At 39.2% G+C, this 22292-nt stretch overlaps 1 protein-coding gene across 15 annotated transcripts in view; it reads left to right on the plus strand.

Moving 5' to 3' along the window:
* Nucleotides 1-1531: 1531 nt before the first annotated feature.
* Nucleotides 1532-22292, plus strand: part of LOC146361367 (inositol polyphosphate-4-phosphatase type I A-like) — an 86447-nt gene continuing 65686 nt past the window's right edge. For 3 of the 15 annotated variants that reach the window (XM_084922114.1, XM_084922116.1, XM_084922117.1), the window contains exons 1-4: nucleotides 2008-4343; nucleotides 4452-4554; nucleotides 7812-7901; nucleotides 9301-9478. The gene's annotated coding sequence lies outside the window, so the exon portion shown is untranslated. Of the gene's footprint in view, nucleotides 1744-2002; nucleotides 4344-4451; nucleotides 4555-7811; nucleotides 7902-9300; nucleotides 9479-22292 lie in introns of those variants that run through there. The other 12 variants (XM_084922110.1, XM_084922112.1, XM_084922113.1 and 9 more) reach the window with 9 other exon arrangements.

The raw sequence follows: 22292 nt of genomic DNA on the forward strand, positions 1-22292 counted from the left end.
GTGGATTTAAGAAAGTCAGTGACTCAGGTGTGGCGATTGGTTTGTCAGCTGTTTTTGAGACTGGAGGAGACGTAGAAATCTTTTGTTTTAAATCTTAGTTAGGAAGATTCCTGTTTTAAAACAAGCATTTTGTGTGATAAATGCAAGAAGTACATCTACAGAAAGCACACAGTTACATTCTGTCCATCATGTGGACAAAATCGAAAATGTTGAGCATTGAAAAACTGAGAACGTTGGGCAAGTTCAAAAGAAATGTGTGTGTGTGTGTGTGTAAGAACGAAAAACCTTTACCAAAATGGTTCCTAAAATAGTTATGAAAAGTCTAACTGTTGTATATCTGTGTTCTACATGTTTATATGATGGAAAGTAAAGTTGCTATTGTTTTATTGCAGTTTCTTGACAATTCTGAGTGGATTTACACAGTACGGGTCAAAATGACCCGCAACAAAATCAATGTCACATTTTTGTTTGTCAACATAATACAAGGGTTAATTTCCAACACTTGCATATGATCTTCAATTTGTAGCAAATCCACTATCACATAGCAGCTGGAGCAGTCTCCAATGGAGGTCAGTCCACTGCTGCCACCTGTGGCCAAATACCATAGCCTACTACTAGATTAACTTGTGACACATCTGCACCTGCTGCTATGATCACATTGAGTAGAGGCTGAGTGGCTGCACTTACCCCTGGTACATTCAGATCTACCCACAAACATGTTGAAAGATGCAATCCCAGCAATGTGGATTGTTAACACTAAAAACAATCAGTAAGCAAAGACAACAGGGATCAATTTTTTCTGTTTATTTAGCAACCACAACATTTGTAGTCGCCTTCTGCAGAGGGGAAGTCCACACACACTGTGTGGTACCACTTCCCACAGAAGGTGCATTCAATATGCAAGAAAAATTAGATTGTCAGAGTCATTCATCTGAAGTCAGGCTCTTGAGTAAAGCAACTAAACATGTTACAGTGTGCAGATACTGCATATTTCTGTGCAACAGTCTTATCTGTGTATCACTTGATGTTTCCATGTGTCCTTTAGGTGCTCTAGTGTCTTTAAAGTGCAAAGGCATGCAGGTCACCTGAACTATAATTCCACTGTCGGTGCATCAAAGTGACATGTCACCCAGTGATGTTGAAGTAACCCAGTCAAGGTGCTTCCATCTGAGGTATTGATTTCGTTATCTTACCCATGCTAACGACATGTGATGTTACAACACTGGTGAAATATTAGTGTGTCTATATTTGTTCACGACATTTTTCTTATGGGCAAAAGTATTGATATCATGATGAACAAGGGTGGTGATTATTATGACTTTGTGTATATAATTTGGCATTTTGAACAAATGTAGGCTGATAATACATACATGATATCATTTCAGTCATTTCAAAGGTTTATTTGCATGACGCACAGACAGACACAATTGAAAGGTACAAATGTGTTGTGCATGAAACGAATTCAAACGTGCTGCAGATGTGTGTCACAAGTTGATCTGGCTGTAGGCTGTGGCACTTGGCCAGAGGTGGCGCTGGTTGACTCGAGTCCATGTTAGTGCACAAAGTAAACTGCTCGCTTTAGTTGTGAAGCAAAAACGCTGAAACCGGAGAAATAAAACGTGCGAGGGGAACGATAACGACGACAAGAGTCTCCCGATTGTTTACTCTTGCTGTGAACAACATCAGCGTGGTGTTAATTGTTTGCTGTTTTCGCGATCGCGTCGCGCATGGGGATATCACCAGGTAAACTCGCGACATTTTTAAACATTTTGTTGTTCAACAGCATCAAGACTGACGGAGTGTGTTTGAGATAACCTTACAAGTGTCACAGATGACACATTTGGCATTTTTTTGCTGGTTTGTCGGTAGCAGCTCCTGAAACGCAAGACTGCCACACATCTGTTCGACCAACGCCAGTTGATCTAAACGCCAGTAGATCTGGAACACCGGTAGCGTCTCCTTTCAGGCCAGGATAGACGAATGTCACCGAGCAGTGACTAAGTTTGTGGTCAAAGGCTTGCACCCATTTGCCACAGCAGATGCCCCCAATTTTCGGTAAGTGAATGTGTTTAATTGTAGGCAGGGACATTACTGGATATTCTTGTGTAATTGCTACAGAATAATTTATGTTATAATTTGTTATTGCTACAGAAGAATATTTATTTTATTATTTTACATTTACAATTTTTTTTCCTGGGGACCCTGTGACACCCATTGAAGAGCCGTAGGCTGGATCTCTTAAGATCTCACTGTTGGGTTTGTAAGGCCATGTTACTCCTAAATTTCTATCTTGTTCAAAGAGAAGATATAAAACAAAGTTCTAAGCTAATCGACCTTAGTGTTCTCCTTTTTTTAAAAAAAGAATCGATAAAGAATCGAATAGCTAAACAGAATCGAAAATGGAATCGGAATCGTGAAAATCTTATCAATACCCATCCCTATATATAGGGACAATTAAATTAAACACATTCACTTACCGAAAATTGGGGGCATCTGCTGTGGCAAATGGGTGCAAGCCTTTTACCACAAACTTAGTCACTGCTCGGTGACATTCGTCTATCCTGGCCTGAAAGGAGACGCTACCGGTAGACTGCAGCGAGAACTGCCAGCATCTGAGCCAGCCAGACTCTGTCTGTCTCTCTCATCATGGTCGCCTAAATGCACAGTAATGGCAGGTTTTGTAATAAGGCGGATCGCGCTAACATAATATGCACTGTTAGTTGATTATTTACCTGCCGCATTAACGGGAGAGGACGTGCAAACGTTACCGCTGCTGCTGGGTTGAGATTCACGAGTCCGGAGCGGAATTAAAAACACGACATTCATTTAAGGTCATCGCGTGTTTTGTGAGCAAATGCTTTTGCATATTCGTAGTGTTTCCTCCCTTAAATGAAATATCTACTTTGCAAGTATTGCAAGCTGCCCTGTTGTCATCCGTTCTCGTAAAGTATAACCAAACTTTTGAGCGTTTGAGCTGCTTAAGCGCCGTGTTTCCTGCCAGGTAAATGACGCTCCGCAACGTGGTGACGTCATTCGGGGCGACTGGAATCGATAAGGGAATCGTTTGTAAAAATGTCAAACAATTCCAAGGAATTGAAACAGTGGGAACCGGTTTTCGATACCCATCCCTACCTATATATAATATATAAATGCATTAGCAGCATCACAGTTGAGAGGATTGGTTGTCTTCACACTGCATATAGACAACCAAATTGTTTTGAGTATAATTTTAAATAATTTAGAAGAACTAAGGAAGAATATTACCAAATGTGTCAAAATGAACAAACTGGAATTGAACATTATCAAAACTATATGCACTGAATTGGGTAACAGGAATGGTCGATAGATGAGATTTCAGCTGAGTGAGTTGTTCAAATATAGTTATCAGGGTTTTGTTTGTTTTGTTTTGTTTTTCTATTTAAATAAATCTTTATCTTGGTCTGGTTATATCTATTGCATTGTTTCCGAAAAGGGCATCAGAATATGTTCCCATCTCTGTTGTGATCGATGTTGTCTGCTCACCTGTTCACACATTTGGTCCTGTGCTGCTGAAAAACATCTAAAACAAAAAATTAATACTACTACTACTACTACTAATAAATTTATTAATTAATTAAATTAACTCAATTAAAAGCATGTGTGGTTTTTACTGGTTGAGCAGCATCGTATATGATACAGTCTTGGAGATTCTGAACAAACTGTCAGAAATGTGATCCTTAGGGGTAGCAAAAGGGTCTGATGTCTTTATAGAACAACATACCTGGGAGGTACACGACAGAGCAGGTTCACAGGTTCATGTGCTCAGGTTCACATTAAGTATATGTGACAGAAATGTCAGGGGCTCGGTTTCTGGCAACTCTCTGCACTCAGTGATTTGACTCCTCATGACAATGAGGAGTCAAATCACTCCAGTCCAAATTTCTTAAGCCCCGACCGTAAGAAATCTGAGCATGATTTCTTACGGTCTGGGCTTAAGACCGTAAGCATGATTTTCGATAAGTTTTTTAAATGAATAAACACATAATAATTCCTTTTTTTTTTTTTTTGTCGAACTTTTAAACTGACACAGGGCACCAAGGTGATTAAAATTACTATCTCTCTCCTGTTTAAGATAGGTATAATGGTTGACACTGACACATGTTTGTGTTTCCGCTGCACAAAGGACAGCCACGTCTTTGCTTGGAAGGTTTCTCCGTGGTGCTTTTGCCTGCAGAGACTGACAAGCCTTCACATGCAGATGTATGCTGGCCTCCTGGCTTTACTGGTGCCGGTGGTGAAAACACCTCCACGAAATTGCCTGATGGAGGCAGCCTGTTCTGCTGTTGCATAACGTTAAGTAGAAGGTAATTTGTTAATGAAATAGACATCCACATTTGGGTCTGTGATCCTATTTCTCATTGTGTCAGGATTTGTTGTTTGCTGCTGTGTGAGAACTTTTTCTCGTGTTAAAGCTCGTGGTCAAACTTGTGTTTGTGTTGACGGCACAAAGACTGAGAGAGGAGGACAGAGAGTGAGAGAGCAGCAACACCTCTCACTACCATATGCACAGCTGAGGTAAAACAACACTGACAGCCTGCTCTCACTACAAATGAACGGTAGCATCTCTGGACACAAGTCACAGCGTTATCTGTTAGTCCAGAGTTTTCACATGGTTTAAAAAAATAAAAATAAAAGGTCTGGAACCATAAAGTCCGCCATCAAATTCTGACCTGGCACCTCCACAATTGAAGCATATTTGACTTGAGAGTTGTTAATTACTGTTTCCAGTCCAGCTTCTCAGTGAGAGCAGCTAGTAAAATCAACATGAGGGTGCATTTGCTGCTTGATGGCACCCTGTCTGTAGGAAACTAAATAATACTAAATTACTAATAAAAGCTAATATCAGTGAAAATAGTGTTATCAATGCTGTCAAAACATTTCTGAATTTCTGGGCCTAAATGCAAATCCATCCTCTGGATTTAATCCACGATTTCATCCAACAGACGTTTCTGGAGAGAATGAGAAGGGTGGGACTTTGATATTTTACCAAACTTTGAAAGCACAGCCTGAATTAGTGTGCTCAACCATGTTTTAAACTCTGACTTGTTTTCGGGTGGCCACAGAAAATCCGTATTTGTGTTTCTTTTCATTTTGTTCACATGTATGTTTTTCTATTAATGTCAACAGGTGTTTTTTGAATACCATGGCAGCTACAACGTCGAACACCGCTTCCTCTGACTTCAATAAACTTATTACATCTTTGTCCCCAGAGGTTGTTTTTTTACAAAGTTCAGTGAAAATTGGGTTTTCAATGCTGTCCATATTTTTCAGGTTTTCTAGGCTGACAGACGAATCAATTTCCTGGATTTCAGCCCAGATTCTGTCCAAAAGACGTTTCTGGAGAGAATGAGAAGGGCGGGACATTTAGGGAAATTTTAGGAAGCTGTGACATTAGAGCCTGAATTATTGTGCTTAATTGGGTTTTAAACTCTGAGGTGTTTTGCAGTGGCTCACAGGCTACAGAAGATCTGTCTTTCTCTTTCTTTTCGCATGACTCTATTTGACTTATGTTTGTTAACGGTGGGATGGTGGCTTCATGTCCAACACAGGATTTCTGTTGCTTCTTGGGTGTTAGCATCTATATTCTGTCTTCTATCAAACTCCTGCTCAAAAGAATTGTTAGGGAAAAATTTCACACATGACAATTCAGTTTTGCTAGTGGTGGTGTAGACAGATGAGTCTTCATATACGGGGGAATTCTGTTAAGACCTCAGTGGTACTCCTTCTGACTGTTTACACAGGTCCAGCATGTCCTCTACAAAACCTACAAGCAGCTCTGTGGTTAAGCTATCCAGATGGCCTGATGTAAGCTGTTCCCACTGATTAGATGTAATATTATTGAACAAGTTATCCAAGACATGCAGCCTGTACTGTGGAAGCCGGATTGCTCACAGCTGTTTTATCATTTGTCATTGTGTTACAGTTTGACCGTGCTATTTTGCTTTGTTTTTTAATGTCAATTTTATGTCTAAGATGTTGCGCGACAACGCGTTATTTTGTGTTAAAGTTCTTCTCATGTCCTGCTGCATAAATGCGTTTTAACTGAACATAGCGAGGAGATACCAGTCTATCCGATCTTTAAGTCTGACGTAATTTGCTGTGTCTGGGCCCAAACTCCTGCAGGTCCATAAGTCAAACGATCACTGCGGCATCACTGAGAGTTAAAAAAAACTGTCTAAATTCTTTCATCTGTAATAAAATTATGGGTGTGGCTGCTCTACCAGGTGTAACAATTAAGTTTAACATCCAGGCATCTATGAAAACAGAATTATGAAATTTTACGGAGTTAGAAGTTAGCAGGTGAGTTAGTTCACTAGTTTCCATCTGAATATAATATACCATGTTCTGACTGACAGATTTCTGAAACAAATTAAAACATACAGCTCTGCTTCTGACATAAATGAAGACAGCAAAGTAAATAGCAGTGCCGTATGTAGGGTTACTGAAGTTGGGCTAGCTGGTTTACAATAATGAGCTACGTGATCGCTAGCAACACAGCTATGTTAGCATAATATAACAGTGAATCTGGAGGACAAAGGCTAACTTCTTCGACTTGATAAAAGTTAGAGTTCCTGATGGTTAGGGACAAATACAGTCGCATGGCAGGATGCTGTAAATTGACCAAACTTCAGTTATGAGAACAACTGAGATAATCCATCCACAGTATGAGGTTAGTCATTAATATACTGCTGCATGGGCTGGACTGTAGTTACATCGTAAGGGTTTAAAAGCTGAGCTTTAAAATGAATAGCGGTAATAAAAACCGAGAGAGGCCGACAGTGATTACTCACTGTTTTTAGGGGCTTGTTGAGATTAAAAGGAACAAGATACAAACCATTAAAATATGTTAAAAACACAACAGCCAATTAAATGCAAAGTAGTTGGGGCCTGGAAGCAGGGTTCATCACATCATCACTTAAAGACCGGATAGACTAATGCTTTTCTGGATGATGGCTGTTTCTCTTCACAGTTCTGTTCAAAACACAGTTACCTTTGGTCTATTTAATAAATGTTCATCCTGCTTGGCCTAAAAGTTAAAGCGTAGTTTCAGTTTTTTTGCTTCCTATGATTGAGTTTGGTATCCCTGCTTTATGGAGCTCAAACCAAGGCAAATTTTAGGTGATTACACTGTCCCTTAAATTTATTTTTCATTTGTTTACTTATTTTGTGACACAAAACACCTCAGTGTTAAGTAAAATTATGAGTAGCAGATGATTTGACCTTTGACCTCTGGGAGTGGGTCCTTTCAAGGGCCAAATATCCATGCTAGCTACTGCTAAGACTAATATCATCATCCCTGAGGCAACAAACCAAGTTCTGTTGGTGGGAGGGACGAATGTATTGATTCACATATGAACAAGGAGCCCCAAGCTCCCAAAAAGTACATTGAAATATTTTTTTGTCTGAAAATTTAAAATCATTGCCATAGAGGGTTAAAATAATTTAAGGATAAAATGAATTCAAATGATTTTCTGTGACTACAAAAATGACCTAAATAAGACAGAAGTACACATTCAATGTTTTTAGGTTTTTGTCTACAACAGGCATGAGTTTTTTCAATATTTGTTATGTACAAGGTTCAGCTGCCCTCATGAAGTGTCTTATTTCTATTGAGCTCCCATTTTGGATTTAGGAGACAGACACTCTTTCTACTTTTAAGATTAAGCTTAAAACTGAACTTTTTGATAGAGCATATACTAAGGGCTGAATCAGATATGTGTTTATACACCGCTCTGCATTTAATTAATAGTTATTGTTAATCTCTTCCACAGCGTGTCTTTTGTCCGGTCTTCCTCCCCTCACCCCCAACAGGTCGCAGCCACCCTGAGTCCACTTCTGCCGGAGGTTTCTTCCTGTTAAAAGTGAGTTTTTCCTTCCCACTGTTGCCAAGTGCTTGCTCATAGGGGGTAGTCTGATTGTTGAGGTTTTTTCTTTTTTATCGTAGGCTTTCTACCCTTCAATCTAAAGCGCCTTGAGGAAAATGTTGTGATTCGCCTCTGTATAAATGAAATTGAATTGAAATGAGTGGGTTCAGCAGTTTTTAATAAATAAATAAATAAATAAATAAATAAATAAATAAATAAATGTGACTGATACTGGAAGAAATACCCTGCATGTAACTCATGGTAAGAAGAGCAATATCGCCCCCTCCTGGTTCAACTAAACTCCCATGTTTTTGTCAGAGAGACAGAGTAGTTTATTACTGTTATATAAAATGTTTCCTTCTGTGTATTTAATAAATAATTATATAGAAGTCAGTAACACCTAGTCATATTTATGAGCAGCATTCCACCCACTCATTACAAACGAGATCCCGTTATCTTTTCTAAGTGGTCTTGAGCAGTAGTTCCCCAGGAGAAGTTTTTTTTTTCCTTTGCAATAATCCCTTCAATAAAAATACATATGCACTAACCTCATGCTTGCTGTTAACAATAGCCTAAAGACACAAAATCAAGTTAAGTTTTTTCCTGAAGTTTTTTTTTTTTTTTATAAGGTTGACATTTTTTTTGTATTTTTTTTTTTAAATAATTATATTGATTCTATTGATTGTTTGCCAAGCACTGAGGTCTCTGCTTAGACTGTGCTACTGGGATTACTAATTTAAAAATGAGGCAAAAGCACCAAAGTTGTGCTCAAAAATGGCACAGTGAGTTACAACCTGTTGCTGTAGTAACTCTAACACAGTTATTTATTTATGTTTTTTTAAATACATACATGCTCAGTTTTTTTTTATAACTAATTATATAATTTTTTTTCTTGCAAAAATGTCACCTTAACACCCAAATATGTACATACGGAATTAAAAACTTACTTATGATTACCCGTTTGGCTGGTAACAGGGACCCGGTCTGATGGAAACTTATTGAATATTGCTGCTGGAGTCTCAGCCATTGACTGTATATAAGTTATATAGAGATACAGTCTTTATTTATTTATTTATTTATTTTTGAAGGCTGCAGTCAAAGCAAATTATTGTAAAAACAAGACAAGCCAACTGTGGAAAAGTAACAAATCAGAAATCCTGTTAACAAATAATATTACAAATTGAAGAGCACTGATGAAGATAAGAGGAAGCATTTCAAGTTAGCCATTCTCTCAGTGAATACAAATCAAAATAAAATACGAGGAGATTAAAAAATACAAACATTAAAAGAAATAGCTTTATTATTTCAACGTTTAACAGTTTCTTATTATTAAGGAAGATAATTTCTTAATTTTTGTCAGTCTGTATAAAAAAATAGTAACGTATATTGCGTAAAGGTCTGCGTGATGACGCTACCGGCGTGCTGTGCGGAGGGGGCGTGGCCGACGGCTTTGGCTGCTGCAGCCAGAAAGAAGCAGTGAAGGAAACAGTGCGGCACTTTGAGGACGCTCTCCTGCTAACAGTTTGTGTTTCTGCTCGTTAATCGGATATTTAATCCCGCACGCAGCCGAGCCGGTAAGTAGAGTTTATTTACGGTAAACCTTAATTTAGGTGACGCCGTCTTAAGATGTTTTTTGTCGTCTGTTTAGAGCTATTTTCTGCGGATTTTGTCAGTGTTTATAGTGCTGAGTGTAAGTTGGGAAACGGAAGCGTTGGTTTGGTTTCAGTGAAGGAGACAGAGTTCACAGATAAAACTTGTAACTGACGTCTAACGTCAGACGCAGAGGACATTAACTAAGACAGCACGGGGGGTATAAATGCGCTGAAGTGTTCAATGTTGTACTGACAGGACATATTAAGATGTGTAGGTGGTTTCTTGAGTGTGGCAGGCGGGTCAGAGCGCAGAAACGCTGCTGCTGCCTCTATTACGTAACTTATTGAGGAAAACGATGCGTTTTCCTACATCCCCTTGCCTCTGTGTGTGTGACAGGAGTGTAAACATACACAGTGTCCTGCTATGACACCGCTGGGCGTGCTTACAGCAGTGATGCTGCAGCTCATGCACGCATCAACATGGCCATTTGTTCTCGCGTTACTGCGTGTGGATGCTGGCACATGTGGTCCGCGCACTTTACTGCAGTTTTTTTTCTGCTGGTTTTGAGTTTCAAGGTCAGCTGGACATCGATTTCTGAAGAGCTGATGATGCTCTAGAGGAGGAGGAGGAGGTGGTGGTCGTCGTGGAGGGTGACCTGCCAGGAAATAAGGCCTTCAATGCGAGTGTGTTTGACTGGATTTAAATGAGCTTCTATGCTGGTGCCAGATGATGAGCAAATAAGTCTTCCAGCTGGCTTTTGCATCTTTGATTTCAGGCATGTAAACAGACCCCTAAAAGTTTAGTCTGGTTTATTAAACAGTGTATGTGTATATGTGTATATATATATATATATATATATATATATATATATATATATATATATATATCTAATTACAGTATATAGGTTATAATCACATATTTGTGTGGAACAGGTGTTACATTTAGGCAGTTTGAGTGTGTTTTACTTTGCTTTGGTGAAAGTATTACATCCTTCAGGTCTGTCTTAATTCTTCATGTTGTAGTGTCAATAAGGTGCTGGGAACACTCCTTAGAGATTTTGGTCAACGTCACATGATAACATTGCAGAGTTGCAGCACATTTATCGGCTCCACATCTATCAGAAGATGGTGCACTGTCCAGGGACCATGTCAAGGAATGGACACGGTCAGTAAATATACTCAGGTAGGCTGTGGTGTTTAGACAATGCTCAGTTGGTACTAAGGGGCCTAAAGTGTGTCAAGAAAATATCCCCTATACCATGACACCATCAGCAGTCTGAACTGTTGATATGAAGCCGGACAGATCCATGCTTTCATGTTGTTTACATCAAATTCTGACTCATCTTTCTAATCTTCTATTGTCCAGTTTTAGCGAGCCTGTGTGAACCATGGCCTCAGTTTCCTGTTGTTATCTGACCGGAGTGGCATACAGTGTGGTCTTCTACTGTTGAGATGCTCTTCTGCATACTTTGATTGTAAAAAGTGCATATTTCAGTTACTTCCTTTCAGGTCAAAGCAGTCTGGCCATTCCCTTGTTGGCCATTCTCTGTAAACCCTGATGATTGTGTGGGAAAATCCCAGCACATCAGCAGTTTCTGATTTACCCAGACAAGCTGCCATGCCACATTCAGTGTCACTTAAATCACCTTTCTTCCACATCCTGATGTGCAGTTGCCATGTGATTGGCTGGTTGAAATTTGTGTGTTAACGAGCAGTTGAACAGCTGTATCCGTCTGGTGAAGTGTTCGCTGAGTTTATATGTAATATTTTAGAAGTTAGGGAGGATTTGAAACAGTGATTTTCTTTTTAACGATTTCTTACAGTTTTTTGTTTACATCTTTGCCTATGCAGCAGTTAAACCTAGTAATGGAGACAGTAACTAACAGAAAAAGAGGGAATTCTGATTATGACTCAGGATTGGCCACATTTGAGGGTTAACTTTCTCTAAATAAATCCAGTTTATGAGAAAGAAGAGCAGCAGATACACTTGCTTGCTGTTGATCGTTAATTACCTTCGAGTGAAGAGGCTTCGCATGTCAAGTTAAATAAATTTAGTCTCTGAATTTAGAAAGATGGCGTATTGATTCTGTCTGTATTGACAGATTGATGTGATTTGAAGCCATCTGGTCACTGCCCTCCTCTATCTCTGTTATATTTGTGTGTGCGTGGTGACTCATCAAACTCTCCCACTCAGTGCCGAGCTGGGGGTCAGGCGGCAGCACGTTGATTCATCTTCATCCGCGTCTCCCTCTGCGCTCTCGTCATGTATACAGCGAGCACGTGTGCGGCGGCGGTCGTGGCAGATGTTCTCTGTTGTCTCATTACCCATCTGTTTTAATACATGCAGGAGGAGAAGTATGTAGCTTACATAATAATGAGGAGGAGGAGGAGGCCGGTTGGTAATGAGCTGTGTCATCCTCTTCATCAAAATGGATCGCTCCATAAACCCTCGATGTCATCAGGTCATGTTAAACACAAAGATGGAAAGACAGTGGAGATGAGCTAGTAGATCCACTGCCATCAGCATTTTGCTGGGATTCAGGACATAAGCAAAACTGAATAAAACCAAAGAGAAACGTTTCATCACATCTGCTAGTTCTGGTTTCATTTATTGAGATCAGCGACTGATGAGAAGTTACTGATCCTACACCAATAACTAGACTGTGGGTATCTGCTGATACCAAGCACTGGTCTGATACAAGTGTAAAACTAATTTAAAGTTAAATTAATAATATCTACTTTGAGCAAAGTCTTGAGCCACCTCTCACTTCTTTATATTTTGCTTCCATGGAGCCAGACCTTTCTTTCATTTTTTAAGTGCTCTTCAGCAACAGTTCTCCAGGCTTTCTGAAGGTTTTCAAAAGTTTTTTTTTCCTTTTTTTTGTTAACCCATGTAACACTGACATATGAATCACTTGAGCACAAAAGGCTCCTTACTCAAGGGATGAACCAGTGTTGTGTCTGCACACAACAGACAGCTCAGCAAAGAATCAATTTTAAAATGTATCTTTAGGCACTTTTTTACTATCATCCTGCCACAGAAACACAACATTTGTTTCCATTTCTTTAGTTGAATCTATGAAAATTGCCAAAGATAAGTCCATGGAAAATTCCAAAAAACAAAATAGTATTTATTTTCACAAACATGTTGATTCCCAAAGAGATGTTACTTGAAATTTTTTGCATATCTCAGCATGGTGTGCAGTTTGTCCTTATAAAAATCAGAGGAAATTGGACAATCGGAGGTCAAAGAAGTGGCAAGCCTAAAAAGAGAACTGTCTACAAGAGATGAACTGTATTTGAAAGTCACGTCTTTAACAGTGAGAAAAAAAATCCAGCAATCCTGCTTTCAGCCAGTGGTGTTGGAGGTCTGTGTCTAAATTAATGAATTATGAACACAGTAAAGTACCATCATCTGGAAAGCACCTGATTGGCAGTGGCTTCATGTTCCAGTATGACAATGAGCCCAAACAAAATAAAGAAATGAGAGGTGACTCGAGACTTTTATACAGTACTGTGTAACGAGACGTTATCTCACAGAGGCACCAACAAATATTCTAAAGGTAATTTAAGGTTACATTTCAGTTTCCTGCAAAGATGTCTTCATGTCTGTTGCAGTTCCAACCGATCAACAGAAACTGAAAGACATGTAAAGCTTTCCTACAGTAGAGTATACAAACCAAATGTTATTCACATTTAAATACCATGCATGCATACCATGCTTTTGTGGCAATTGTACTGCCCTTAATCTCTGATATACAGTTGAACAGGTCTACCTGAAAGTCTGGTGAGTGTAACTTTAACCTGATAAGTATCTTATTTTAACCTTATCTTACTTCTGTTCAGGAAAAGAAAAGAAAATAATTTTAATTCCAGATTTGCAAGAGTTATTTAGTTTCTTCTACAAATATATTTTGTGAACAGTTCTTTTTAAACCACAAAGAAAAGTTCTGGTAAGAAATGAACCATATTTTAGTAGACTTAGAGTTTAGATAAAGTCCTTACATGGTAGTGTCTTGCCCAAGGATACTTTAGCATGCAGACTGGCACCAATCATCAGTTTAACAGATGACCTGCTCTACCGCCTAGCTACAGCTACCCGAGCAAACTTAATAAAATAAATAGTAAGTAAAATACAAGGAGACCAGTTCAGATTGGTTAAGAGGAATTTGAAAAGTTCTGCTTCAAGCTAGTGTAAAATTGTAATGATGAGTTGGCTACAAAATAGTTTAGATGCTTTGATTTCACCATGTCTGCACTGGTTTTTCAGATGGAAACTGAAAACGGGTGTCACTTGAAACCGGTTCCAAATTTTTCCAAAGAATGAGACTTGTATGTGCTTTTATCAGCTTTATTAATCCATGCAGGTTCTGGCTCATTGTATTCTCTGTAACTTTTTTTTCAGTTGAGGTGAAGCCAACAGCAACATGCTGAAACATGAATGAAAACGATGGTCATACAAATATTTTTTTCACCTCCTCCATTTTAAATGTGGGAGAAGGATTTCAGATAATAAAGCAGTTGTATCAACACTGAAAATTTGCGTGGGTATACTTGTTTCCTCATGTAAAACCAGGTCAAGAATCAATAAAGGGACTCGATAAAGAAACACATCAGTAAGCCAATTCGATAATGAGTTTGCTATCAATAAAGCCTCTGTCAAATAGAGTAGGAAAAAAGTATTCCTACCACTACAGTTATTATAATATGCAGTTTTGAATGTCCGAATTTGTTGCTTAGTCCTCTGTGATCTAAGTCTTCACCATTGCTTACCCCAGTGGTGTCCAAACCCAGGCCTCAAGGGCCGGTGTCCTGCAGGTTCTAGATGTGTCCTTGAGCTATCACAGCTGATTTAAATGGCTAAATTATTTCCTCAGCATGTCTTGAAGTTCTGCAGAGGCCTGGTAATGAAGTAATCATTTGATTCAGGTGTGTAGACTAGGGCTGCCACAATTAGTCGACTAGTCACGATTACGTCGACTATCAAACTCGTCGATGACTGATTTAATAGTCGACGCATCATTTGAAGCTTTGTAAGATCCCAAAAGACGCAGGAATAAGTAGTAGGATTTAAGAGTGTAATAACGGACTGAAACAGAAGATGGCAGCACTGCATGTACACGGATGCCAGCTGCTGTTAAACCCCGAAGAAGAAGAAGTAGCTCTGTCCCAGAATTCATAGCGCAGCCCAGCTCAGTTTCCAACAATGGCGGCAGCTACTTAGTTTTAATATTACTCTTATTATTCTTTCTGGGTCACAAAATAAACGTTTAACATATTTTCAAGCGAGAATGTAGCTGTGTAAACCTCAAATATCTGCTCAGTTTATCAAGACACCACATATTTTCAAAAGCGCTCCTAGGTTTCGGAGACGTCTGTTACCCACTAGCTCGACAGCTAGCTGGGGGCAAGGCTCACTAGAGCCGGTTTTCAAACCCACCGCAGTCTTTCGCTACTCAGGTTAAACATATATAAGTTACTTAGATAACTTAAAAATGTTATTGTTTGGCTTTTTTCAGTATTTTATTTGTTCCTGAGTAAATCGGTTTGGCTGAGATTAAAGTTATAGTTTTTACACAGCTGAATAAACGTCAAGCAGACAACTGATTATCAGAAGTGTGAGATGCTCGAGAATATACTCCGGTGTCCTGTTATATTTTAGATAGCAAGGAGTTTATTAAACTTCACCGAAACAATCTGCAAATTTCATTAAAATTTAATAAACTATCATCTTGTCTTTATTTTTAGTTAGCACAGACCTTAAACACTTAAAGCTGTAAGCTAATGATAGTTATATAAGAGCAGATGCTGCTGATGCAATAAGCTGTACATTTTAAGTCCAATGGATGCATGATCTGATTAGTCGACTAATCGCAAAAATAATTGGTGACTAGTCGACTATCAAAATAATCGTTTGTGGCAGCCCTAGTGTAGACCCCTATTATCCTTCTATCAGAACACAAAATATTGATTTATTTGATTGTTCTCTTGAGTCTCTTTCAGGGAACAAAGAAAAATAATCCTTTGACCTTACGCACCAAAAACATTTTCTCCAAATTAAGTAAGTAAAGTAAGTTTGGAGTTTCTTTCCAGATCCTTTCTAGCTTCTGTCCCTTTAAAAGCCATCTGTTTTCTCATTGGCTGCCCCTCATAAACAGAAGGCTTGAATTGCAGGTGGGTGGAGCCAAGATGTCAGCTCTCAGTGAGATCAAACAGAGCCTAATGTAAGAAAAGAAAGCATTTGACACTGAGTGCAGAGCAGTCTGAAGCCTGGGGAATGACTGACCTGTACACATGGTGATCTCATTATGTTTTTTTAATATGAGAATCCACCATTGTAACCACACAGGCTTATATTTGACACCATTTCGGAGAGGTGCAGTTTGGGTATGATGGGACACCTTTTGAGGAGATGTTGCTTTTTCTGGCAGAGAAGATATTAACTGGCTCAGATATTTGGGAAGCAGCGAGCTGGAGACAAATGTTTGCAGACAGGCAGGGAAAATAGGAGGATGCAAACCTTGAGGAATGATATACTGATTTCTCCCTGCAAGACGAATAAGAAATTTCTTTTGAATTTCTTTTAAATTTTGATTTGCCCTACTGCTAGTCAGTGCGGTCTAGTCTTTGTGAACTATGTTTGCAGATGACATTGTGATCCATATTGGGCGTGTAAAGCAGCTGGAGGAGAGTCCAGAGTCGCAATGAGGGTGCTACACCAGAAGCCTCCTTCTGATCGCTTTAGTTGCTAGCAACTAGTTGCCGTGATGAGTCCTTCCTTTCACTGAATGTGTAAGAAACTAAAGCCCTGAGTATTGATTTTAGAAAGTATCTTTTCTTGCTCATCACCCACTTTTATTAAAACTGCTGATATTGGGATTGTGAAGTTATAAGTAAGTAGGTAAAATTTATTTATATAGCACAGCTAAAAATCACAAAGTGCTTTACAACACAAGAAATGGAAATATAAAACAATGTAACAGTAAGTAAAACAATAAAAACAACATAAGAGGAAATTAATCAAATGCTTTTCTAAATAAAAATGTCTTCAGCTGTTTTTTAAAAGAATCAATGGAGTCCGTGCAGCATAGAGACAGTGGAAGAGAATACCACAACCGTGGTGCCACTGCCTGAAAGGCCCGATCACCACGAGTTTTAAAACGAGTGCACGGTACCACCAGCAGTCTCTGATCTAATGACTTTAAAGCTCGAGAAGATGAATTTGGTTTCAGCAGGTCAGATAAATATTGGGGAGCTTGACCATGTAGGGCCCTAAAGGTTAGAACTTAAATTTTAAAATGAAACCTAAAACTTACAGGGAACCAGTGAAGGGAGGCTAAAACTGGAGTAATATGAGATCTTCTCTTGTTGCCTGTTAAGAGACGTGCTGCAGCATTCTGCACAGTCTGAAGACGATTTAAGGCTGATTTGTTGACCATTACAGTAGTCTAAATGGGAGGAAATAAAAGCATGAATAATCGTCTCAAGTTCAGGCTTTGACACCATTAGTCTGAGTTTTGAAATATTCCTTAAATGATAAAAACAGTTTCGGACCAGCTGCTTAGAATGCTGCTTGAGCGACATCGAGCTGTCAAATATGACACCGAGGTTTCTGAGGCTCGATTTTACATAAGGGTCTAAGAAGCTGATATGCTGCCTAATTTCTGAGACCATGTTGTCTGGAGCAATAATTAGAGTTTCTGTTTTATCAGAGTTTAGTTGGAGGAAATTGTCATTTAACCATTGGTTGATTTCTGTCAGGCAATTACTTAAATTAGACAATTTATAAAACAGTATAGTTGAATGTCATCAGCATAGAGATGATAGGAGATATTTTTATAGGGCTTAATAATTTGACCTAGGGGGGAATATATAAAGTAGAAAGAGAATTGGACCCAGGACAGATCCCTGAGGTACCCCACACAGCAAAACTGTTGATTCTGACGTCACATGATTCATGCAAACAGTAAAAGATCTCTGACAAATATGACATAAATCATTTTAAAACAACACCAGTAATCCCAAACAAGTTCTTGAGTCTGTTTATCACGATAATGTGATCTACAGTATCAAAAGCAGAGCTGAGATCCGACAGGACCAGAACTGTCTAGGTGTGGTGCTTGACCATAAATTGTGCTTTGAACCTCATGCTGATGCCACTACTAAAAGTTCAACAAAGACTGTTCTTTTTAAGGAAAATCAGATCCTTTAATGTCTCATCTGAGATGTTGTCTTTGTTTTATGGAAGTTTTATTGAATCCGTTATGTCTTTTTGTATCGCTGCCTGGTTCGGTAACTTGACTGTGAAGAATACGAATCGGTTGCGACTTCTGGTAAAAACTGCTAGCAAAATTTCAGGGTGCTGGCAAGATGTACTTTCTGCCATTTATAACAGAAATGTGCTTAGGAAGGCTCATTCTGTTGTTAATTGTCTGAACCATTCACTTCACAGTGAGTTTGACTTGTTGCCCTCTGGCCGCTGTTTTAGAGTACCTGTGAGGAAGACCAAAACACTCCAGGTTTCTTTTATCCCTACTGCAACCCATCTCCTTAATGGCAAATAACTGTCCTGTGGCTTTTTATTGCTCTTATTGTAATTATAATTTTAATATTATTGTTTTGTTTATTCTTATTGTTGCCTGCTGCTAAACTAATTTCCCCTTGTGGGACAATAAAGAATTTTAAATTCAATTGAAATTGAAATTGATTGCTGCTAGGGCTGCCACAAATGATTATTTTGATAGTCGACTAGTCACCGATTATTTTTGTGATTAGTCGACTAATCAGATCATGCATCCATTGGGAGTAAAACGTACAGCTTATTGCACCAGCAGCATCTGCTCTTATATAACTATCATTAGCTTACAGCTTTAAGTGTTTAAGGTATGTGCTAACTAAAAATAAAGACAAGATGATAGTTTATTAAATTTTCATGAAATTTGCAGATGTTTCGGCGAAGTTTAATAAACTCAGCCGTCTGCTCCTTGCTATCTAAAATATAACGGGACACCGGAGTATATTCTCGAGCATCTCACACTTCTGATAATCAGTTGCTTGATGTTTATTCAGCTTCCTCCAACGCCCAGCCTATTGATATTATTTTTGCCTACAGCATCCTTAGTGCTCCGTCTTGCCGCCTTCATCATGGTGACATTTTTTTGTGTCATTGTGATGATTCATTATTAGTGACTTACTTCTCCTTCGCACCAGATAAGGTCACGTAGAACTGTTTATTAGTGGTTTTTCTTTCCACCATTATGAGCAAAATAAATTTTTCCTGCACATGCAAGCACTGAAGCATTTCACTTTTCACACGACTCACAAGTTGCTTTGAATCAAGGGACAAGACGGTGAAATAAAGCCAGCAGTCTGAGTATCAGTTTTCACAATTAGAGCCGTGGAAAGTTTTATTTTCTAGTAATTGTAAGTCAGCTTCACCACATAGAGATTTTATGTTAGATAACTGTTGCTTTCATGGCTGAAGTGTGACTGGTAGTTTTACTGTGTCATTACAAACATACTTAGTAAGTAGATAAAGGGCTGTGATTGAGAAAAGGATGAAGAATAGTTAGCAAAAAACAAAAGGTGGTTTCAAAACTCCCTGATGTTTGTGCCCACATGATGAATTTAATGGCAGTTCAGTCTCTGAATTCATGTTAAAATCTTAAAAAAAACTGTTGTTCTGTTTTTATTTTAAGCCACAATTAGAGCACAAGCCAACTTAAAAAGACTGAGTTTTGATGGCTTTTGAGGACAAAGAAAAAACATGGATTTGCTGCTTTTTAGTAATGACAAATGCCACCATCCTGGTGTTGTAGTGCTGTCAAATGTGCCAAATATCACATTTGATTTTGTGTTTTGTATTTTTTAGATGGGTTTTTAAAAGACAGAATTCATCTTGAATCTCACTTTCTGAACAAAGCACAGCAGAATGGCCCTTAATAGATATGTTGACCTGTCCCTTTCCCCCATCAGCCAGTCTACAGCAGAATTTGGGAATGGTGTATCGAATGCCAGCTTATTATAAAATAGTTCACAGTATGTAAAATCTCACCACTAGATCTCAGTTGATTGGAGATTGCAGTCGACTGAGTTGTTTTCTTTCCCCTCCAAGTTTAAGTTCATAATCTTGGCTATGGTGGTCATTGTAGAACTAACAACTCTGGCTGCCTCAGCTGTCCATGGCTGTATCCCAATTCAGGGTCTGCAGCCTTAAAGTACGCAGCCTCAACGATCCTCAAGGGCCGCGTACTTAAAGACCGCTAAGGCCGGAAGTGCGAGGCTTGTGAAATGGGACGGTCTAGCCTCCGTTGCGCTGCCCAGGTTGCCTAGCAACCATGATACTAACAGCTGGAAACGTTTCATACAGCATTGTTTGACAGAAATGAAGGAGAAAATCTTTTGTTTATTTGTTTGTTTGTTTCTACATGAGCTTTGATCATTCTCTGAGTAAGGTCAGCTATTGAACGGCGTATATTTTAAAGTAAAGGCTTTAAAACCAAGTTAGTACAAACGTCACTAATGTCACATAACTTTGCCGACATGTGGCCAACAGTAATGTTTTAATGTTCTTCGTTATTAAACATTTGCACATAAATAAGTGACATAATATTCAGTACTTAGTTTACTATGTTACTCTTCGGGCGCCCCTCATCTGCTGTTTTTTTTCGGCAAAATTATCCACACCCACCGCCACGCTATGCATTCTGGGATATGTTGGGCCACGAAGTCTACACCACCACGTCCTTAAAATTCAGGGAAATGAAGGACACATTTGAGGGCCGCATTTCGAGCAGCCTTCGAATTGGGACAGCCTTAGTCGCGTCGCTGTGACGTAATTGGCCTTAAAATGCGGCCTTTAAGGCTGCAGACCCTGAATTGGGATACAGCCCATGTGAGTTCACATCTATGTACTTTGGAGGAGGCTGTAAAACTTTGTGGCAGGAGTCCAATACAAGTTGATGAGTTGGTGAAGCTCACTAATGTCTGATGACAGCAATATGGAGATGGATTTTTGAGGATGTCTTAAACTTTACTGTTGGTAAGCGTGGATGTTTATGCTGCTGTTAGCCTGCATTCGTGAAACTTTGCTTTGAAGTGGATTTAACATTGTTGGACTCGGACACTTGGTGAATAAACTCTCATACTATGATAAAATGTAATCAAACTGTTTATCAGAGGGAAATGTTAGGACACTCGAGCCTAACATTAGTTACATTAGTTGATATCATGTTCGCTGATAACCAGCTGCTGTTGTTTAGCCAGCTTTTTCTCAACTGTCTGGAGATGTGGGGGTCGCATTTCTAATCTGCTGACAGTAATTAACTGCGTCAATATTGGGAGTAAATGAGCATGTTTAAGCACATTTTCGTGTGTTAGAGCCCTGACTTCAGTTGAGGAGATGAGGCTTGAGGTAAAGTGGATTGAAAGAGGTGGCGATGTGGGAGGAGAGAGAGCAGTGGTAGAGGAGGGGATAGAGACGACGATGATGATGATAATATACAAGTACAAATTTAAATGGTCATATATAGTTGGAAGGAGCTACTTGTTTCTTTGCAGAGAACCTTAAAAAGAGACTGTATGGGTCACGTGGGGGACACGCTTAAAAAGTCAAATTTGTTTTGATGTCTTTGTCACCATGTAAAAGTCATGGCTGCCTGCTCACACCTCTCAACAGGCATTACCACAGTGGCTGCAGATTGGCGGGTGTTAGATACAAACCTAGTGTTTGTAGTATTTTGCAGTATTGCTGTATTCAACAATAGTTAGAAGGTCATTTCCTTTTGAAGCGGCGGAGCTTGCAGATGTTTTAAGAGCCCTGTGTTGTGTTTGTTGGCTTAAGGCTTCTGTTCTTCATCAGCAAGTCTTCAGTGATTACTTCCTTTATGGTGCAGGAACCAGTGCTTACAGTTTACATCAAAGAGAGACTCGCAAGTTGACACTGCCAGCTCGCTTCTGCTTTCATTCTCTTGTAGTCTTCCAAAGCTGAAGACACTTCTTTTCTGCATCTTTTTGTGTTGCAGCATAATCCTGAGCAGAAAAGGCCTCCGCGGCTTCACTGGTTCACGTTTGAAAGCCGTACCGTCTTCAGTAACCCTTTGTGTGTTTATTTAATGTCCGGAACTGTACTCGTCTTACGTTTATGCTGGAAAAGCCATCATCAGGTATTGTTTGAATCGTGGCTGTTAAGGAAATATCCCTGACAAGTCAGTATCCAATGTGTCTAAACAGAGGTTTTCACCTGTCAACATGTGACTGCCAACTTTCTCTTCACTGGTGAACTGAATGGTTTGTGTGCTGTTTTACTTCTGTGGTTGTTTCATTTCATTAAAGAGCTGTGTGATGGTTGGTTTAAACAAGTCAGGCTTCACTATATTTAATCCTATGTCTACAAACCCAACCTTTATGTTCTAAAAAGGTCTAAAAGACCTTCAGGAGATATTTGTTAGTCAGAATCTGAAGTGTAGGAAGACTAGTATATCAGCTCTTAAGTGTGATCAGGGGGCCAGACTTAGAGCTGCTGCTGCTGTGGGCCAGATTTTTTAAAGACACTTCCTGAAACAGCAGAAGGAAGTGGGTGCTGACTCAAGCCAGAAGCAGTTTCACACTACAAAACACAGAGTGAGGCTTTGACTCTCCTTTCATACTCAACATCCCTCTGTCAGCTCATATATTCCAGGACATTTTCAGCAAATATCAGAAATGTGATCAACAGATGTACACGTCAGCTTGTTGTTGTTGTCTGGGTTTCTTTGGCTCGTAGGGCTGAGGAGAAGTCGTGGCATTTGCAGCTTTT

The sequence above is a fragment of the Perissodus microlepis genome, chromosome 23 (assembly GCF_051167445.1).
Source record: "Perissodus microlepis isolate ML-2025 ecotype Zambia chromosome 23, ASM5116744v1, whole genome shotgun sequence".
NCBI lineage: Eukaryota > Metazoa > Chordata > Actinopteri > Cichliformes > Cichlidae > Perissodus > Perissodus microlepis.